Source organism: Piliocolobus tephrosceles, chromosome 1, assembly GCF_002776525.5.
Source record: "Piliocolobus tephrosceles isolate RC106 chromosome 1, ASM277652v3, whole genome shotgun sequence".
NCBI lineage: Eukaryota > Metazoa > Chordata > Mammalia > Primates > Cercopithecidae > Piliocolobus > Piliocolobus tephrosceles.
This window is the reverse complement of record NC_045434.1, coordinates 21,953,375-21,972,001: the sequence shown is the minus strand read 5'-3', so window position 1 is coordinate 21,972,001 and position 18,627 is coordinate 21,953,375.

Below are 18,627 nucleotides of genomic sequence, written 5' to 3'. Positions count from 1 at the left end.
AGACACAACATTAGTAACATTACATCAATTAATAGCCCTACAATGGCCTCTAAGTGTTCAAGCAAAAAAAAGAGTTGCATATCTCTCAAATTAAATGAAAAGCTGAAAAGAATATTAGTGAGGAAGGCATGTTGAAAATCAAGATAGGCTAAAAGCTAGGCCTCTTGTGCCAAACAAAGAGCCAAGTTGTGAATACAACGAAAAAGTTCATGAAGACAAATAAAAGTGCTGTCAGTGAATACAGAAGTGCTAAGAAAGTGAAACAGTCTTGCTGTCAAAATGGAAAAAGTTTTAGTGGTCTGAATAGAAGATAAAACCAGCCATAAGTTTCCCTTAAGCCAAGGCCTAATCCAGACCAAGACCCTAACTCTCTTCAATTCTATGAAGACTGAAAAAGATGAAGAAGCTGCAGAAGAAAATTTGAAGCTAGCAGAGGCTAGTTCGTAAGGTTTAAGGTAAAAAACTGTCTTCATAACATAAAAGTGCAAGGTAAAGCAACAAGTGCTAACGTAGAATCTGTAGCAAGTTATGTAGAAGATCTAGCTAAGATAGATCAAGGTAGCTACATTAAACAACAGATCTTCAGTATAAAGTAAGTAGCTTTATACTGGAGGAAGATGCCATCTAGAACTTTTATAGCTAGAAAGGAGTCAATGCTTGGCTTCAGAGCTTTAAAGGACAGACTGACTCTCTTGTTAGGGGCTCAGATAGCTGGTGACTTTAAGTTGAAGCCAATGTGCATGATTCATTCAGAAAATCTCAGAGCCCTTAACAATGATGCTAAATCTATTCTCCTTATTCTTCATCAGTGGAACAACAAAGCCTTAATAACAGCATGTCTGTTTACAGCAAAGTTTATTGAATATTTTAACTCCGTCGTTGAGACCTACTGCTCAGAAAAAAAGATTACTTTCAAAATATTACTGCTGATTGACAGTGTACCTGGTCATCCAAAGTTATGCTAGAGTTGTACAAGGAGATGAATGCTGAAGTGGTCTGGAACTAAATTTACAATATATCTGAGGTATGTCTGCACTTCCATTTCTGTGATATAGTCAGGGACCAATGAGTCTGCATGGACCCATTTTGAAATAAGCTTGGGTCAAGGCTTGATCTATTATCTCGTCTCTACTATAATATGGAGATTTTGGGTCAAGACTCCATCTATCATCTCATCTCCATAGTCTGCTACTTGACAAGGAGACCATGGTCACATTTTGAGTCTCTAAGGGATCAGTATTAGTTCAAAGCTGGTATCTAATAACCTCAGGAAAATATGATTATTTCCTCTTTTCCACAATCACCTTGGTAAATGGCCTTAGATTCTTATGATGAAGTCTTGATTAACGTTTCATGGTATAGAAACTTAATGGTATATACTTATGGCTATACTGCACGGTCTAAACTCAAAAGAATTTAGCCTCCTTCTCAGTCAAAGGACTCTTGGTCTGGCAACAAGCTCAATTCTGGGAACTGTTTCAGTGGTTGGGGATGGCCATTCTAGCAAAGTAAGTTAGGTTTCTATACATGTAACCTAACATATTTTTCTTACATACATCAAGCAACTTTAGTAGACAGGCTATGTATATTATATCTAGGGACACTGTGACTCATTAGTCATTAACACACATTAAAATACGCTATCATTTTGTCATTGTGGCCTATGATAATAATTGTCCTCCTATTATCTGATGGTTCAGTGATACCACCTGGCCCCTATGAGGATAGGATCTCATTAGTGCAATTGAGGTTAGGGAACCCGAATCTATTGCATCATCCCCACTATCCTCTCTAGCCTACAGAAGAGAACAATTACAAGAGCCTTTAGCTGTGCTTGTGCTCAACTCATCAGTGCATTTCCTAATTTCTTGGTAAAGGGAGTGCCCCTTGGGTCTTCCTTTGGAAGGTATATTTACGGAGTATCTAATTAGAGTGCACATAATGAATCCATTTCAACATTCACATTTACTGATCCTTCAGACCTATTCTTATACTTCAGACCTATTCTTATAATGTTGGTGCAATTCTAGCATTTTGATCTCGTTAATTCAAGACCACGATTGATTATAGGCTTTCATTCACCAAAGCATTAAGCCCCAAATTTTGAGTTAGGGCATCCATGTCACTGAAATCAGCTTATTTGAGTATAATACTTATCCTCCCTTGTCTAATACTCTTAAAATTTATCCTCATGCTTCCCTTCCTCCTGTTTAGGGTGATCTTACAGTTCTCTTTGTGTATAGCCTGTCACCTCATGAGCAGCGCTCATGTCTCTCTAACTGGGCTAATCCTTGTTATTGGCCTGGAGGCGATGAGAGGTGGTGAGTGCAGGGCCTGAGGAGAATTGGTGTCAGCTTGTGAGGCAAATGCCCCTATTATACTTTTGTCTTTTTGACAGCCTTTTTATTCGGAGAAAGATGAGTTGAGGCAGAAGATAAGGGGAGAGGGTAAGGAAAGAAGTTGGCTTCTCTGACAAAGAAGTTCAGGGATTTTGGAGGTTTAAAGTTCTCAGCCTCATTTATGTCTGTCCATATATCTACATTCCACATTTCATGGTTTCCCTTCTTCCTCACAGGACTCATAACTTAAGAAGCACAGAGAACAACTAATTGGCACTGCGATGTTTATCTGTAATACAGATTTGGGTCTTGGTACTCAGCCATACTTACCTCACAACTATTGAGATGAAAGATTCTTCAAAGCTGTCATGATTCCATACACTGTTTTCACTACATATTCATAATTTTAATTGTTTTTCCTTAGGTTTGTACTCTAGAGCATCACACAAAAGAATGTTAACTTGGCCCAAATAGAATTCTTTATTCCCTTCTTTAAATCATACTTTTTTCTCCAGCTTTTCCTACATCATTAGTTATTACTTGTTTCCACTTAATTGGTTAAGCCAAAAGCTAGGATTTCTCTCCTTTCCTCACTCCGCATATCTAATGTTTTAGCAAATACTGCGACTCCATCTATCTTTAAAATGTGCTCCTATCAGTTGGAGACCATTATTCTAAGTGAAGTAACTCAGGAATGGAAAACCAAACATCATATGTTCTCACTCATAAGTGGGAGCAAAACTATGAGGGTGCAAAGGGTGATACAATGGATGATAGATAAGAATGATACTATGTACTGTAGTAACTCAGGGGAAAGAGTTCTGGGGGTAGTGTGGGATAAAAGATTGCACTTTGGGTACAGTGTACATTGCTAGGGTGATGGGTGTACCAAAATCCCAGAAATCACCACTAAAGAACTTATTCATCTAACCAAACACCACCTGTTCCCCAAAAACCTATTGAAATTTTTAAAAAATTTAATGTACTCCTATTCATTTCTTTGCATCAGTTGCTATAACTGCAGACTAAGCCAACCCATCTCTTGACAGTCTACTAACTGGTCCTCTTGACACCCTACAATTTATTCTCCATCAGAATTCTGAGTGATCCTTAAAAACCTAAAAAAATTGTATCCCTTTGCTGTTTAAAAACCCTTCATGCCTTTCTATCATATTTAGAATTAAGAAAATGACCTTTCCATCTTGTTGAAAAGCCACACGTGCTCCCATCCCTGCTTATTTCTGTTTTTCTCTCCTGCTGTGCTCCCTAGCTCACTCTGGTACAGACACACAGGCCTTTTAAGTCCTTGAGAATGAAAGCTTATCCCCATCTTTGGACTTCTGCCTTCCCTGGTCCCTCTACCTGGAATGTTCTTCCTTCTGATCTTTGAAGAGCTGGCTCCTTGTCTTGCAGATTTCAGCAGAAATGTCACTCCTTAGAGACCTCAGCATAGCACTTTCCATCACTTTACTCGTCTTTTTTGGTTAGCTATCCCTTTATCTATTTGCCTGTGTATTTATTATCTTTCTCTCCCTTTAGAATATAAGCACAAATCCTGTTCTGCTTGTTCACCAATACATCTCTACACCTAAAAAATAGCATGTAATAGTTTCCCTGCAAGCATTTGTCGAATGAATAAATGAAGCCTCCATCTGTGAGGGAACTACTTTGGCTCACACGATGTCACTAAAGCAAAGCCATGGAATAAATGAACATTAACTAAATTGGAGGCAATAAATAAATGAACAAACAAGAAGTCAGCAATAAAAGGACATACTAAGCCCAATGAAACTGATTTTATAAAAACACAGAGGTTATTCATTAAAAAGGAAAACCAAGGCTAGGTACGGTGGCTCAAGCCTGTAATCCCAGCACTTTGGGAGGCTAAGGCGGGTGGATCACGAGGTCAAGAGATCAAGACCATCCTGGCCAACCTGGTGAAGCTCCATCTCTACTAAAAATTCAAAAATTAGCTGGGTGTGGTGGTGCACACCTGTAGTTCCAGCTACTCAGGAGGCTGAGGCAGGAGAATTGCTTGAACCTGAGAGGCAGAGGTTGCAGTGAGTTGAGATCATACCACTGCACTCCAGCCTGGTGACAGAGCGAGACGCTATCTAAAAAAAAAAAAAAAAAAAAAAAAAAAAAAAAAAAAAAAAAAAAAAAGGAAAACCAAAAATTAATAGGAAATTAATTTACGAGAGACTGGATATACAAATGAAAAATGACAAGACTGTCTGTAAAAATGGAACCCTGATTTACAATCTGTAGTAACTAGTGGAGGAAGTAAACCTAGTATCTACAGTAAACCAATGCAGGAAACCAAACAATAAACCTTGTAGCAATCGGCCCCACATGGCCAGAGAGCTTTCCTGATTTTTGCCTCCATTTCCAACTCAGGATCAGCTGGAAAGCCAAATATGCACCCCACTCCAATCACATAAAATGTCCTAATTCTAGTTAACCTGATTATAATTTTCCCAGGTCAACAGCCTCCAGTCAGGGCATACTTGAAGTCCTCCCTTTCTTCCACTGTAAAGCTTTACCACTCCTTTGCCTAAGTTTGAATCTCTTTCTAATGTGTGTGATGGTGACTGACTCCCTTGCTATAGCAAGATCAGAGTAAATAACCTTTGCTTTTACTCATTTGGGTGACCTTTGTTTATTTCCACCAATTATACCAATATATCTAATACCTGGATAATGCAGGATAATGAAGGCATTCAGCATGAATTTTCCAGATAATTGTGTATGTGAACCAGACCTCTGGGATTTAAAATGGACTTTTGCATTGAATTGCTGTGTATAGAGCCCCATGTATGATAGAATAGTTTAATGAGGTTGCATTGAATTGTGCGATATATATCCCCAGGAGTATTGACTTGATAGATCATTATGCAGTCACATTTCCTTCTCTCTTTAAAGAAAGAACAGGAGAAATGGGGGAAAAGAGGTTGCATTTGAATATAGTATAAAGTTTCTTTTCTTTGACAAATGTCTACAAAATTAAATATATATAATTACATATGGTTATTTATCTTTAAAGGATGTTTCAGAGACAGAATTATCAGGGAAACTACCTTTCTGTTGTGCTTGCCTGTTGGGGTACTGTGAGCAAGAAAGAAATTGCTTTATTCAAACCATTAATGAAATGTCACTGTCAATCCACCTCTAACTGCATCATGTGCTTTTTATTCTTTGTGTTAAAAATAAAGAAATAAAGACAGAATATTTCCAGATAACATCTTGTGCCTGTAGAAGCAAGCTGTGTTTTAACCCCAAGATTTATGCTGATTTCTTGCTTATTTATAAAGTTTACTATAAAAAGTCAAACATCTACATTTAAGTGCATAAGAAAATATTACCATGAGGAAATTTTTTGCTTGTCAATCATTATTTCCAGTAACATCTTCTGATTTTCCCGATGATGTGAATGTTTTCCCTCCTTCCCTCCTTCCTTGTTCCTTCTCTTTTTTTATTTTTGTTATTGCAAAGAGAGGGCTGAATTTCTTCCTAACTAACCTTTTCTATCTGTGGCATTGTGCTTTCTTATTCAGTTCCATGATGTGTATATGCTGATCCCAAACTTTGAAAAGAGATATTCTTAGGAAACCCTAATGGGTTAATATTGAACCCTAACTCATGGCATGGTCCTAAAACAGAAGACCTGGAGTAATTTGTGGTGTACTTAATAAACATTTCCTGGGTTTCATGTATCAACACATGCTTGGCTAAGCTAGGACATGCTGAAGGTATAGTCAACTGAATCCTTGATACTAAAGATAAGGTGTTTCCCCTGGATAGCTCCATGTCAGAGCAGACACACCTGACTCTGACCTGGCTCCCTCAAATTCCTCAGCTCCCTCAGAAACACTTTGGCAAAATGAAAACCAGGTAGCTAGTGCTTTTTGAAAGCAGTTGTATTGCTGGGGCGCTGAGATTGCCTGCTGCTTATGAGGACATTGACTCAAAGTTTTGAGGTTGGCTTTTGGACACTATTGGTTGAGGGTGGATTGACCTGCCTATTCTAGGAAAAAGGATGATGCTGGAGGAAATATTGAGTTGAGAACAAGACAGGGTCACCTGTGGCATCTTTCTTGTAAACTTTTGTTTATTCTATGACATTAGAGGAAAAGATATTGTCAGGGATATGCCTTGACCTCTAGATTCAGAAGTAGAGAGGAAATTGTTGTCAGTAGACCTGGCAGTATTCCCCTTAGAAGGCACAGTGAACTGACTGGGAGATGTGCATGAATGGAATACAGTCACTTGTGGGACTGCTGGGCTTAGAGTCTCTTTGTTACAAAATTTAGCTTTGTCTGGCAAGACTTCGAGTTGCCTTCAGCATGTTTAGAAACTCCAATAGCAGCACCTAAGTCTAAGGAAATCAGCAAATTTTGGAAATTCATCACTAATGGCACTGAGGTATTTTAAGTCTTTTTTAAACTGACTCACTCCACAAACAGGAACAGAACTAGATAACGTGTGTTGAATACTTACCATGTGCAGGCACAGTGCAAAGAGTGTTTGTACATTATTTCTCTTAGTCTTCCATACAACTTAATGAAGTAGATACATGTAACCTTCCTCTTTTCTAAAACATGAAACTGAGATCCAGAAAGTTTATGTCCAACCCAGAAAGTTTGAGGTACAGAAGAAATGTAGAATTTCTCTTCTACAAACCTATGACAGGAGTTTCTATGCTATCCAGAAGAAATAAAACTCACCAACCCATCCCTCTCTCCTCCTTTTGTCCTTGCTTATCCAAAGCAACTTCCTCTAGTCAAGGAAGAAATGAGATAATTTCTTGACTTTCTGGATGGGACTAAATCAAAACAGAGTCCACATCAAATTTGTCATTGGGGTCTAAGTTTAGTCTTTGCTATGGTTTGAATGTGTCCCCCAAAGGTTATGTGTTTGAAACTCAATCCCCATTGCAACAGTGTTGAGATGGGAGGATCTTTAAAAGATGATTAGGTAGTCTTTTAAAGGCATTGGGTTCATGCTGTTATTGTGGGACTGAGTTCCTGATAAAAGGGTGAGCTTAGCCCCCTTCCTCTCTCTCTCTCTTCCTACTTCGTGTGTGTGCACTTGAGCTTCCTTACCCTTTCCTTTCACCTTCTGTCATGGGATGACAGAGCAAGAAGGCCCTCACAAGATGCCACCCCTTAGCCTTCCCTCTCTGTTCTTTATGAATTATTCAGTCTCAGGTCTTCTGTTTTAGCAGCAAAAACAGACTAAGACAGTAGATATGCCCTCACACATGTCTCAGTTCTTAGATTTTGGACTGACATATTTTTCTTTCAAGATCAAATGATAAAAATGCCGGGCCTGCCACCCACTCTATGTTCCTTACTTTTTCCCAATCCCCAAGTCATTTTGCCTAATGGTTTTTAACTGTACAGTCATGTGGTGATGCATTTGCTTCCCCTTTTATTTATTTTCCTAATATATTATGTGCTGCCTGCTTCATGTTCACTCTTCACCAGTCCTTGTCTTCATAGCTCTTTATCCCCAATCCTAATTTTGGAATAATCATCTGTAGCCATTAACTGACTTAACAAATCTTTCTGTCAGTGAGATATTTTATGGAAATTGAAAATTAATTAACATTTATCTCAGCGGCTAATCACATAAGATCTACTGCCTTCCTATCTCAGGTTCTAAAATAATGATTGCCCATGAATTGAGCAAGGAAGATCTTGATAAGTCCTGACAGGACACAAGCTGAGATGAGAGGGAATGGTTAAGCTTCAGCCTCTTCTGCTAATGAGATCCACGGGGGTATAATAGCTGAAAGAAAGATGGCCTCACCACTTGAGCAGTTAGTTACCAAGAAACATGGGCTGTATCTACACACACAAACATACACAGTCACAGAGACAATTATTAAATGCCAAAAAGTTGTTGGCTTCAATGTTTAAAAATAGTCTTTTTGTTAAAAGAAATTAACCATTTATTCTATCATCTATTTATTCATTCATTTGGAAAACATTTATTTATTAATCATCATATGCAATTTTCATTTGTCAGATACTGGGGAAACAAAAGTGCTTAAGACATGGTCCCTGTGTCATTTAATTTAAGGGCAGTACACAATGTACACAGCTGAGTGAGGCAAATACATTGAAATTTAACTTTTATTACTATTAAATTAATATTATTAATTATTATTAACTTTTATTAATACTAAATCCATCAAGTCATAGTAATAATCTTAACAAAGTAGATACAGTTAGCATTCTATAAATGTAAACTTCTTGGGGATAAGAAGGGTTTCTCATTTATTTTTGCATCTTCCAGAACCTGGTATTAGTTGAAAAAATACATTCTGATTGTCTATTACTTGACACATAATAGGCGATTCATAAGTATTTGTGAAATTAATAAGTGTTGTATTGTTTAAATATTAAAACAAATGTTCAGTATTGAATTGGTTGGTGTAAAAGCCCAGATGTGCATAGGCATTGTAAGTTCTATTTCAAACAAGGTTTCTTTTAGTTATAGTGAATTTATGTAAGCCTAGCTGAAATAAGAAACCCAGGGTGGCTTGAGCGGGAACATGTCGGGATCTCAGGAGATCTGGACACAGAAATTCCCCAGGTGCTCCGGTTTTCTTGCTTCTCTGCTTCTTGTTTCTCCCCCTCTTTCTCCCTCTCTCTCTCCCTTCTGTCTCCATCCCTTTCCATGGCCATCTTTATGTGCCTTGCTCTATGATCTGTTTTGTATGTCCTCAGTTTAGTTAAATACATTGGAGCAAATGACCAGCCTCTCTATCCCAACTCCAGATTCTCAGGGGAAAGAATCCGATTGGTTCATTTTTGATCAATCCACTCATGGTCAAATCATCTTCCACTCATGGTCAAATCATCCATAGCTGCAGATGGGGAAAGAGAGGGTGTGTAGTCCAAACCTGACCAACTGGACTCACACCTGTTATATGTATGACGTTCTCAAAGAAGAGGCATATAATCCTGGAGGAGCCCTGTAAATCTGTCTAATAAAAGATCCCTCTCCAATGTCCCTTGGAACTTCTACCTGCTGCCACCCTACTCCATCTTTACGGAATCTTTATGGCTTGCCCTAGTAGGGGATTTTGTCAGACACAAGAGTTGTGTGAATTAAATTTTAGTAACTGGCACATGAGATTTGGATTCTGCAGGGAAGAATTTATTTAAAGGGTTCTGTGGTGAATACTTTGAATTTAAAAACAGCATTCTTTTTTATGTTCTCTAAGTGAAGATTTTTACTGTTTAGAAATTCTTAGAGCAAAACCACTAATATTATTTCCATAATACTCCCTTTCTGCACCTTTTCCCTGATATAAGCAAATACAGAATTTGAATGGATTACTTAGGAGAAATAACACTAGGTGGCTAGTGTTTCCACTCAATAGAACATACTTTTACAAACTCATAGAGCCAGGTGGGACCTTATGGACCATGGAATTCCAAACCTTTCACTTCACATACAAAAAACATGATGCTTAGAACACAAAAATAATTTGCCCAAGATCACAAAGATACATAGTGGGCCTTATTTAAAAGACACATATTTTTGTATTTATTTTGATTATTACTAAGTAATTTCTTTGTAACCTAAGGGATGTTTTTGTAATAAAAGCGTTAATGCAGAGAATTTTGTATAGCTTTTTTTTAAAACTTATTTTAATTACAGGACTTGGAGACTGTTTTGTCTTAAGTTTCTCTCAGAAACAATACATGTTGACAATAATTTTTCCAGCAAAGAGGCGGGGAAAGCCAGCATCTGGTTTTAAATATTGTTAGCACAGTGGAATGAAGGCCCTGGTGAATTTACAGAGACCTTCACTGTTACACAATCCAAAGGGGCCTTTGGAATATATATATATTTTCCATCTCTTTTGGTGACTAATCAAGAGACAGACATTTTCCAAGAAACCATCTTGGTTTTAGACAACGGTTTTTAAATTTGCAAGGAACTCAAGGACTATTTGGCAAGGGAAGTTCAGCTTTGGGTTGTCTGTAAAATTACTGCTTGTTGTTTTTCATATTTTTGTGTGAACGTTATTTCTGAGTCCAAAGTCTTTTTCCTTTTTTGGTCAGCAAATTTCACTTTCTTCCTTATGCTCGAGCAGAGCATTTGTTTCCAGATAATGTCAAGGAAAATGGCCAGGAAGCAAATATCACAAGTATAACAGCTTAGTGGTGGAAGTTTTATTACATTTTCCTTAACATGGCCCAGATGAAAAGCAACATCAAGATGCTTCAAATTTTCTTTGGCTCAAAATTCTTGTCTTTCTAGAATATAGCAGCAAAAAGAAAAATCATGGGCTCAGGTTACAGGCAGAAAAATGTTTGATTCCCAGCCTACACTTAGTTTTGTTCATCTGCACCTGCAGATGCTTTGGTTTTCTGACTCCTCCACCAACAAGAGCCAATCTCCCATTTCTGCTGCCAGTACTTGAAGCTGTCTGATGCTGCTGTCACCACCAGGGCACTACTTTTCTGCTGCTGGTGCTCCCGTAGCTGCCGTTATTACTCTAAGAACCATTTCTGCTACAAACAAAAAGAAAATTTTCCTCTAAGGGCAACATCTCTCTCAGCCCCAACATCAACATTTTGTTTACTTTTCCATGAGTAGGATGCTTCTTTTCTTCATCAATTAAAGTATAGTACTAAGTTTTCTTTTGGGGGGACATACACCCTTGTATCATTGTCTCACTCAACATATCCTTTAGTGACCTTGAATCAGCTGCCTGAAATGGTTCATTTATCTTCCAGCATTCTCATACTTCAGGGCTATTGCTTTGATTTCCAAGGCACCCTCCTCTCCCCACCCCTGGCAATAAGGTAAGCATCACCTGCATTCTTTTTGTTGAGAAGTCCTTAAGCCCCAGATGTATTTTTTGTCTTTTTAGGTGGACCCGAAAATCACACAAGAAACAAGACTTTGCTATTCTGGTGTGATGCCTAAAAGTTTCCGTACTAGGTAAGCAGATTAGACTCTGATCACAAAATTCTGGAGGTTGTGTGACTTCAGTAGATTTGGAAAGGCCATTGTAGAAGAGAGAGCTGTAAGATATAGGTCATAATAAGTGGTTTACCATTCCTAACTCATTTTCCTCTTTAAATTGAATGTAAACTAATTTTTTATGTAAGCAATGTTTGCTTTGGGTACCTCCTGCCTCCTTTTTTGGATTTTGCCCATCGCCTGCTGTCCAATGTTTTGTTTAAACGATGCCAAACATTTGGATGGTTAGCTGGATTGTTCAGTTTTTCACCCAGATGTTTGCAATCCTGTGGACATTGTCAAAGATTTGTTTATTATCATCCAGCATGTAATCACACTGTGTCTGAATAATCTTCATCTTCCAGATGAAAACTGAAAAAGTCAGTCAGTCATCCAGATGTCTCCAAATGTCTGGGTGTTTGTCATTGCCAATGAACATCTGGATGGCTGCTTTTTTAATAGTTTTAATTCATGTCTCTGGCATAGATACAGTCTTGGGTTGAGTTGCTCTGGATACAGCACAATAAATAGCCTTAGTGGTGATGGGTAGATATTTAACAGAGATACATTCGCAGGGTTCCAGCGGTTAGAATTCCAGTCATTGGCTTGTGCAATTGGAAAATCATCACCACCTGAGAAAGTCTCCAAGAGAAATGGCATGGTGACCCTTCGGGGTTCTGTCTAGAGGGCTGTCAGCATTGGGGTGGGGTGGGGGGCGGTTAGGAAGTTTTGTGTCATCAACATTTATGTAGAGTGCCTCTAGGGCTGAAAATACAACTCAGAGAAAAAATGAAGAATCTTGGCACCATTTACAGCCCCAAACATAAAGCATGAAAATAACCACCCATCATAAATATAAGCAGATATCTAAATAAATCTCAGGAAAATTATTTGTTTTTTTGGACAACTATAAAATGAAAGAGCTGGATTGGATGATCACTAAATTCTTCTCCAGTTTCAGCAGTTTATCATTCTATAAAACCTATAAGCCCTTTCAATAAAGGAAGCAAGCATACAGGAACCAGAGTGGCCCGGTGGTTAAGAGCAGACAAACTTCAGAGTCAGAAACACCTGCTTCACATCCTGGTGCTGTTCCTCATTAGCTCCATGAATCCAGGCAAGCTCCCAGTTTTGAACCGTGCTTTCCTTGCCTGAGAAGTATAACGATTTGGATCATTGTGATGAGGACCAAATGAGACAATGTTTTCAAAGAACTTATACAAAGTCTGGTGTACCATAAAACAATAGGAAAATAAGTTCAATGTAAAGTTAAGATTAATTTTTTAATTAATGTCTAGAGTGAATCTGTAATTCAGAAGAGAGGCCAGGCTAGATTTATGAACTTGAGTCATACAAAAAAGATAGGAAAAGAAAGAGCAGACATGGAGATCAAAGCCTGAGGCATTCCAGTATGAAAGGTCTGGTGGAAAAGGATCAGTCTGTGAAGCAGGGGCAAACCAGGAAGGTGTGGTGTTCTGAAAGCCAGCAGAGGAGATAGCTTTCAACTAACAACTTGGTGATGTGAGATGGAGAAATGTATTAGAGTTAGCATCATAGATGTTGTCTTAGTTTGGATTTCTTAGCAGCAAACTCAGGAATAAGAATTCAAGTAGAGGGAGTGGGAAACAGACAAGAAAGACAAGGCAGGTGGTAAAAGGTGTGTCATCAGGCAGCTACCAGTGTGGGCAACTGATGTTGGATATCACTAGGAAAACTCTGGAAGCTGGTGCAAAATCCATTTCTCAGAGCGTCGCCTCAAACGACGGGCATCATTTATTCATTAAACCCAGGCAATCATCTGTTGAGGTCTTCTCCTGGGGTGAGGAGAAGACATTGTTTTGTTGGCATTTCTGGTCTACTGTTCAGAGGTAAAGTGAGCTACAGTGGCAAGAGAGGCCACTGGGTAAAGAAGTATAGGTGCTGGCATTTGGAAGTTGAGTTTACGAGCAGTGGAGTAGGAAGAACGTGGAGTTAAGGCAGTGTTCTTGAGTGAGATGGACAGAAACCAGACTAAAGTGGAATGAGGAGTGAATCAAAAGTGAGGAAGTGGAAATGGCACGTGCTGACAACTTGTTTGAGAAGGCTAAGTGTGCAGAGGAGAACATAAACGAGCTATTAGCCAATGTGAGATATGGTTTCAAGGGGCGGTGCTTTTAAAAATGAGATATTCTTCCTTAGAGTATGTTTTATGGGGACATAAATGATCTGACAGAGAAGGAGACACTGGTTAGGAGAGAGAGTGAAGAGCTGGAGTAAAATCCTTGAGAAAAAGAGAAGAGAAAGGGGTTTTGTGCACACACAGGAGATTGGCTTTCATGGATGAGGGATGTCTTTTCTATCTCCATGAGAGCAGAGGTGGAGAAGATAAGTGTAGGCAGGTGTTCCTATGTATGGTTTCTGTTTTTCTGAATAAATTGTGAGGCAATGTCATTTGTGAAAGGTGGAAGGCCACGGTGTGGGAGGCTCAATGAGACAATGTAAAGTGATTATCTTAGAGAGGGAAGAACAAGCTCCCCAATATTTTCAGTCTATTATATGAATTTTCACTTTGCTTGCTGCCTTAACTGAAATCCGCCTGTCCCCTGAGGGCATACTTTTTCCTGAAGTCCTATAAAGAGGAGGCTGTTTTTACCCTCCTTCCCTGAACCCTCAGAACCAAGATGGGAACAGAGATCCTACTTGCACCCCATTGCCATTTCTAGACTACTTATCTGTTTTTCACCTTCAAAACTCTGTTTCTGTACTCTGAAAGGCCATTTCAAAATTTTGCATCACTCATTCATTTTTCCGCAGCCTCAGTTCTGCTTTACTTCTTTCAGTGAAAATTCGAATCCTGTGTTTGTTGTTTGTATCTTAGTTCTGTTGGAATCATTTCTTATCTCATTTACATCTCTCTGTCTTGCATTGTTGCTGTTTTTCCCATCCTGTTGTCCTATCATCTCACCCTGTTCAGTTAGTATTTTCTGCTTCTGTCTGACAGAGGAAATCCCATCCAGACTGCTATTATAATGATGCCGATCAGTTTCTGGACACTTTCTTCTGTGTGCTACAAAAGGTTGGTTTCAGGTGGATCTTATTCTGGGTCTTCTGGGTACTTTCTCTTGGTCAGAATTACTTATTTTTAGTTTTTCTTTTGTGGCTTCATTTTGGTTGATTTCTCCTCAGTAATCTTTGAAGAAGGCAGTGTCTTTGTCCACTTTTGCTGTCTGCCGTGAAGGCATTGTTTTGGTTCACAACTCATGTGGTAACATACCCACCACGGAAGGGACAGTTGATGAGTTTAGCTCTTAATTTATTTCTCAATTTCTAGGTGAGTTTCAAACAGTGCCCTCTGCTTTACTGAGTTTTCAACTTATGTCTACTTGAATATTTTATTTAAAGTCAATGTGATTCTTTAAAAACTATTATTTATAATATGTATGGCTACCAGAGCTTTATTCATCTCTGCCATCAATGAGCCTCCCCTTATTTCTGACTTAACTCTTTTCTGGCATTGCAGCCCCCGTCTGAATATAAACAATGTGTGTGTGTGGGTAGGGGTATAAGTAGGAGAAGAGATAATGTCCAAAGAAATGATATCTTCCCATTTTACAGAGCAAGACCAAGGAAGGAGAAGAACAGCTGTCCAGTTTTGGGCTTGAGTCAGGAGAAGCATGATGAGAGGGCACAAAACATTTTCTTATCTTTGTTTAGGTGACCTGTGGCCCAAGGGATGTCAGATTACGCCACAAACTCAAGTCTGGTCCAGGTTTTCCTCACCTGGATCTGTTGGTGTTCATATCAATTCCTCCCCATACCCAGCATGAAGTGGCTTGTCCTTTTTTTTTTTTTTTCAGAATAGCATGAGCCATCATCTTTCTTCTGAATCCTCTCTGATATTTAGTAACAATCTGGGTTAGGCTAACTAGATTCATTTTGGACTAGCAATTTCTATCCTCTAGAAATGGAAATGTCCTGGGGGCAGCTCAGTATTTCCAAAGAGGCTGATGATATTGTTGTGTGTGAGTGTTACAGTTGGATGTATCTGGGCCCTGCGCTTGATTACCTTTTTATAATCATATGGTCTTCCATCTGTTAAATGGAGCTTCATAAAGTTATACTAACTTCATAAGGTTTATAAAAGTGTTTAATAAAATAGTGATAAAATTTGGTAATATGTGAAACACCTAATCCAGTACATACATGGTGCATAGTAGGGACTCAATAACAGCTTGTTATTATGATTCACGGGACACACTGTCAAAGTCCTTGTAACATACCCATGTTAAAGAGCTTAGTAAACAGGACCAACTAAGTTATACTACTAATAACTAACTTCATATTGCATCATTATAAAGTTCTTTTTTAAAGTACGTATTTTTTTTGCTGACATCATAAGAACTTGTGAAGCAAGGAATGTTGGCAGCAACTCAGCCTACAGAATGAGTCTCAAGGAAATAAGGTGAATTATTCTGTACAGCTAGCTAACTTAGAGCTGAACCTGGACCCCAAGCCCTCTAATTCTAAAATTTGTGGTTTTCAACACTGCCTCTCCAGTCTTTGACAATGCACTGGCAGGGACCAGTACAAACAGCCTAAAGTCCTGCAAGGACCCTCTGCCCCACTGCCTGCTGGGAAATCAGGTAAGTATTCCTAATTTTTGTCTTAAGAACCCAGAGAGAAACATCTCATGCCACTCTTCATCACATCACTGAACTGAAGCACAGCTATGAAAGATGTTTTATTGGGTGTCTTTTGTGTTCTTTGTAAGAAAAGCTTTCTAGTGAACACACTTAAGATACTTCTATTTGTTCTATTTTTAACAAAAACTGAGCAGCAACCTTCCCCTGCGGCAACATTGTCAGTCAGATCACTTATGACTTGTTTTTAGACTGAATGTGAATTCAAAAGCATCTGCTTTTGACAAATGAACAACTGCTTTAGCAAAATATTTCTCATTTTGGGAAGAGAGCTAAAATTTAAAGTGTATATGCACAAGTGGGAAAGAATTCTTGGCCTTTTGGACTTCATCTCTGCCTTTTTAGACAGAAGATGAATGCAAACTATAGCTTTCACTTTACTTGGGGTAGGGGTGGGGCAAGAAAAGTCAAAAGCAAACTTTCTCTCACTAATTTTGATATTTGTTGGAATCGTACATGGGAACTAAGAATGATGGATAAATTCTCATGTAGTCATCTTCCCTTCCCCATGAATGTTTTCAGGGACTAAGGCTTTCAGACATGTTTGAGTTATGGGCCTGTAAAAACAGAGTTGTATTGACATTTTCTTAAAGAAGGGTCCCTACATTCATTGTCAAGTAATTCAAAGCCGTTTCAACTTCTCTATTCAGCTTGGATATGGCCTTCATTTCATTTACCTTTCCAAGACCTGTGAAAGCTGAGAGCTTCTGTGTGCTGTTACCGTAGCACCACGTAGAAGGCATAGATGCAGTTATCAACTGTGTCTGGTGAAGAGAACATATGCGCAATAGCATGAGAGAGGTAGAAAGCTTTTCCAAAGAAAATGCATGTAAATAATTAGATAAGAAAATAAAAACAGAGTAAGAAGAATCAAAACCTAAAAGCTTAACAATATTTCACAGGCTTGGGTATATCCCAATCCTTTGCATAGATAAATAGCTATACACACCATGTAATTCATTCAATCAAAAATATTTACTGAACATGTACTATATGTCAGGCACTGTTCTAGGCACTGTTCTAAACACTGGAGGTACAGCAATGAACAAAGTGGCTTTACTATTTTACATTTCCACCAGCAATGTATGACAGCTCCTGTTTCTCCCACATTTTTAACACTACCGGTTATTATATATCTTTTTATTATAACCATCTTCATGTGTGTGAAATGGTATCTCATTGTGGTTTTGATTTGCATTTCCCTAATGTCTAATACAGTTGAGCATGTTCTCATGTGCTTATTGGCCACTTGTATATCGTTCATAGAGAGGTGCATATTCTAATTCTTTGCCCATTTTTTCAGTTAGGTCATTTGTATTTTTATATTTGGACTGTAAGAGTTTTTTAGAAATCTTGGGTATGCTAGACTCTTTCAGATATAATTTGCAAATATTTCCTTCCATTTGATGGGTTATATTTTCACTTTCTTGATGGTGCCCTTTGAAGCAGAAAAGTTTTTAATTTTGATGAAATTCTAATTTATCTATTTTTTCATTATTGCTTTTGGTGTCATATCTAAGATACCATTGCCAAATTCAAGGTTATAAAGATTTATTCCTATGTTTTCTTCTAAGAGTTGTATAGTTTTCTCTTACTCTAAAAGTGTTTGATCCATTTTGAGCTCATTTTTATATGGTGTGACATAGGTTTCTGTGATGGTTAATTTTATGTGTGAACTTCACTGGGCCAGGGAATGCCTAGATAGCTGCTTAAACACAATTTCTGGATGTGTCTTTCAGGTGTTTCTGGAAGAGAATGGCATTTGAATTGGTGGACTGAGTAAAGCAGATGGCCCTCTCCAATGTGGGTGGGCATCATACAATCCACAGAGAGCCTGAATAGGACAAAAAGACAGAGGAAGGCTGAATTTGCCCTCTGCCTGACTGCTCGAGCTGGGATATCAATCTTCTCCTGTTCTTGGTGTTCCTGGTTCTCAAGCATCTTTCAGGTTCTCAGGCCTCTGAATTGTACCACTGCCTTTCCTAGGTCTCCAGCTTGCATATGGCTGACCATGGCACTTCTCAGTCTTCATAATCACATAAGCCAATTCCTTATAATAAATCTCATTTTACATGTATCTATATCTGTCTGTCTAGTGTGTGTGTGTGTGTGTGTGTGTGTGTGTGTGTGTGTTCTATTGGTTCTTTTTCTTTGGAGAATTTTGACTATTATAGGGTTCAATTTCATCATTTTGCATGTAAGTATCCAGATGTCCAAGCACCTTTTGTAGAAGAGACTATTTTTTTCACTATTGAATGGTATTGACACCCTTGTAAAAAATCAGTTGACCATAGATAAATGGGGTTTTAAAAGATGGACTTTCAATTCTATTTCATCCATATGTCCAGCCTTATGCCAGCCACATAATGCTTTGATTATTGTAGCTTTGTAGTAAGTTTGAACTCAAAGAAAGTGTAAGTCATCTGTTTTTCTTTTGCAAGATTGTTTCAGCTACTAGAGGTCCCTTGCAATTCTGTATGAATTTTAAGATTACCCTCTTCCACTTGTGCAAAAAGGGTCTTTGGAATTGTGATGGGGATTGCAGTGAATCTGCATGTCAATTTGGAAATTACCATCATTTTAATAATATTAAGTTTTGAAATTCATGAACACAGAATGTT